The following is a 4,308-nucleotide window of genomic DNA, read 5'->3' as shown; positions in this document are numbered from 1 at the left end:
ATATTTTTTACGCCTACAGCACCTGGTCTTCCTAGGTGGCCTCCCAATCCAAGTACTAACCAGGCCCGACCCTGCTTAGCTGCCGAGATCAGACGGGATCAGGCTTGTTCAGGGTAGCATGGCTGAGAATCTGTGTTTTAAACAGGCGTCCTTGGTGATGCTAACAAAAGGCACAGTTTGAAGAATACTGCTCTGAAAGATGTTTACACTGAGGGTGACAGATGTTACCAACCTTGCCCAGTATTGCACAGTTTTGGCCACTGGGTGCTTATAGTTGGTTCTTGAGTTCTTTTTACAAGACATTATGTTCTTTTATATCTTCCTTAATTTCTTGCATGACAAGATGTTTCAAGCTCATTTTATACATTTCATGCCTAGTCCTAGAATCAGTCATTTATTCAGGAATAGTGGGTTCTTTATGGTGGAAATTGTGTTTAGAGATCACAATCTGATCTACTATTTGGTTACTCGTTACTTCTAGGCTTTTCCAGAAAACATGGGAAAAGTTAGAGCATCTTGACTTTATACTTTTATTCAAATTCAGAACTACAGGCAGTAATTCATAAGAAAGCCAACATAATGAAGCAACTAATCAAACAGTTATATAGGAGATGATAACACACTTCTCTCAATCCAACAGTAAAATTATTATTCAGAAAAGCTTCCCTATAATACAAACAAATTTACTCATATATAGTCACACCACATATGTGGGAAATTGAATCAGAAAGGCCAATATTGAGAAATCGTCTAGTAAAATTATTTAAAATTGATTTTAAATAATAATAAAAAAAAACACTGAGCATCTTGTCAAAAAGGCCAAGTCACTAATAAAGGAAAGACAATCAGACTGATCTTATCCTTTATGGTACCAACACTTTATGTCAGAAAACAGTGAAGTAACATAGTTAAGATACTCAGGGAATAAAATGTAAGTCATGGGTTTATATCTACCTAGATTTATCCTCAAGTATAAAGACAGTAAACAGTTGTTATGAACTCATGAAAGATATAAAAATTTTGTTCTTAACACTAATTTAAAAATGTACCAGAGAATGAGCTTTATAATGTAAATGACTGACAAGAAAGACATAAGGCATCAGCTAAGGACTAGTGGAGAGTGATAGATGATAGATGATACATACATACATACATACATGCATGCATACATAGATACATACATACATATAGATAGATGACAGAGCACCTACATTCTCTCGGAAAACTCAAATCATAAGGAGAATTTCTATGTAAGAAAAATTCAGAACACTATTTCATTTCAAAGGATATATGTGCCATACCGCACTGTGAAGATTTATTCGATCCCATCAGAAAGTTCAGCTTTTGAATAGACCTCTGTCCCTTTCAAATTCACCAACACATAATGAACATTTTAAAAATTTAAAACAGGCATTACTTCCGTTCCCATTCCCTATGCTATTGTTAGGTTCAAGTGAGCAATAATATGATTTTTCTCAACTCCTAAGTAAATAACTCCACAAAGTGATTTATATATTCATCAGTATTTTCAAGACTGAAAAATTATCTCATGAAACAAAGAAAAGCCATGACACCAGATAAAGTCCATCATACTGCCATTCACTCACATCCAGGAAGTTTTCGTATTTAAATGGATAACTCTATTATATGTTGGATAATACTGTAATTAAACACTCTAATGTATACCCGAATATGCACAGTATGTATAAGCAACATCTGATTCAGGTAATTTTTACAGACCGATACTTCAAGAAAGGTGACTTTTCTACCTTTCTCTGTTAGCTCTGACTTGATTTCTAAATTTAAAAAATGCATTTTTGCCATCAAATTGACTTTTTGGTTAAAGAATATTTCACCCTCTTCGTTTGTCTATTTCAGGCTTATATACAGATAATTATTCCAAAAACATTTCTTATACTTTACAAACATGTTATACTCATAAAATTCCATCCCTGAGAAGGTGCTACAGAAGATTCTAAATATTTCTTCCAAAATGTATAGAAATTCAAAATTAATAAAAACATTATAACTTTCAGAAACCAGTGGCTTAACAGATTCAAAATAAGAATTATAGATTTCCCTTAAACATCGTAATGTTAAGCTTTAACAAATCACATTTTATGGCTTATTACTCTTAATTATAAATGGCAACTGACATCTCCTTTGTTGTTTCTTTCTCATCAGTGTTAACTTTAATGTTAGGTGGCTTCAGGGCTCTGTCGCCGACTCTTCCTTTAGTATTGCACACACACTCATTTGGTGACCTCATTCAGTCTTATGGCTTTAAATAACAGCTGATGACTTCCAAATTTACGTGTAAACCGTTGAGACCCAATCTCATATATCCAACTTCCTACATAACATCTCCATCTGGATGTCTATTATACCTCTTGATCAACCTTTTCTAAACATAATACCTAATCTGTTCCCCACAAACTTACTCCACCTTTAGTTTTTCCTATTTTAATTGGTGGAAACGCCAAACTTCCAGATATGCAGATCCAAAACCATGGAGTCATCTTTCACTTGTCTCTGATCTTTATATTTCACATGTAATTCATCAGAAAATTTATTATGTCTACCTTGAAATTATAACCAGCATCTGACTACCTTTACCACCTCCACTGACATAAATCATTCTGCCCTGAGTCATTCCTCTCTTACCTGGATTGTGATAAATTGCCTTGAACTGGCTTCATGCTTTTAACTTTTGCTTTCCAAAGTATATTCTGAAAGCACCATATTAGTAATCATTCAAAATTTGTTGGAATGGGAGAGAAGATTTTGATAAATGCCTGTTGAATGAATAAATGAATATATAAGTCAAAAAACACATTGGCTTTAACTTAAGATTTCTCTTCCATGGGCCCCACCATAAGCAAACATTATGTTTACCATTATCCACTTAACTCCTATTTTAATAAAATGACTGGTGTTAATATTGCGTTTTCAATTCTTCAACATTATTTAGGATCAGACTAAGTCCTAGCACTGTCAATGTCAATGTTCCCTGCTTCATGAGTTGAGGCTACTATTTGGTGCCATAGGCATCTCAAGCTCATGTCCAAAAACTGAAAATATCATTTCCTACCACATATCTACCCCCTGTTTTGTCTCTACTTTTTCTGTCTCAGTGAATGATACTATTATATATCCAGTTCATCAAGCCAGGAATCTGATCATCATTCTTTGCTCCTTTCATCTTCCTCTAGTCCTTTCCATGCCAGTTGTCACTCTCCCGGTTTTATTCACCATGAAATTTCACCTTATAATAGATATCAGCAAATGTTTAGATCAATAATTGGAAGGCTGGCTGACCACTGGAACTACCCAGGGGGTTCAAGTACATATTTCTTGGTCCTCTTCCCTGAGAATTGTGAGTCAGAGGTTCAGGGTTATAGCCTAGAAATCTGAATTATGGGCAAAACTTCTAGGAGTAGTATTACCTCAGACCAAAATTTGAAAACCACTAGTTAGGCCACAATGGCCTTGTTGATGGCAGTGGGAATGAACAAAAAGAGAGGAATGGGAGGTAGTATTTGAACTTTTGATGTTGGCAAGAGTTCATTTGGCGACTGAATGGATACAGTCGTTAAAGAAGAGGGTTGTGTTGAAATGGTCCCAGATGCAAGAGGAGAGAACTAGACAAGAGAAGAAAGTTTATTTAGAAATGGCGGGATAAATTCAGTTTGTGGCTTATCACATTTCAAATGACACCAGGACAGCCAAAGTAATGGTTATACACAAAAACAGAGTGACTGGTCATGATTACAAAGTTAGATATGGACATAACCAGATAGAAATGGAAGGTGAGGCTTTTGAAAGTATGAGCTTGTTGTGGAAATATCAGGATTAAACCCTCAGGAGCTACTGCTGCTCTCTTACCCATTAACTTCAGACCTCAGTCCAGTTCTGGCTTCCAATTCCCGTTCACACACAATAATCATGTAAATGACAGAAGGCTTGAATCTTCTGAAAACTGCAGTGATTAAGACTCCTTGATGAACGCACGTCCCTCTAGTGAATGCTGCGTTACTACCTCATCTCTTTTTCATTATGTTTTTCTTTGTGCCTTAGTTTCTATGAAATACAATTTAAAGACTTTGTACACCTATTTTCCTTTGATGGTATTGGTATGCAGTGTGAAGGTAGGGTATGTAGTGTGAAAGGTGAGCTACCCTTTGATCCATAGGCTCCCCATGGTTTTAGCTAAGGAACGAATGCTGGTGTGTATTCCGTATAGGGCCCTAGTTAAAGACTCAGGTTTTCCTGTTTTCCCTTCACTCTGTGGGTAAATGTTGTTCGCAA

At 35.7% G+C, this 4,308-nt stretch overlaps 1 pseudogene; it reads right to left on the bottom strand.

Annotated features, from left to right (window-relative positions):
- Positions 1 to 10: 10 nt before the first annotated feature.
- On the bottom strand, positions 11 to 130 carry LOC112471000 (annotated as a pseudogene).
- Between the last annotated feature and the right edge of the window lie 4,178 nt (positions 131 to 4,308).

This window comes from Pteropus alecto, unplaced genomic scaffold (assembly GCF_000325575.1).
Source record: "Pteropus alecto unplaced genomic scaffold, ASM32557v1 scaffold821, whole genome shotgun sequence".
Taxonomy (NCBI): Eukaryota; Metazoa; Chordata; class Mammalia; order Chiroptera; family Pteropodidae; genus Pteropus; species Pteropus alecto.
The sequence above is the reverse complement of the archived record's forward strand: the minus strand, read 5'-3'. Positions and strand labels throughout refer to the sequence as shown.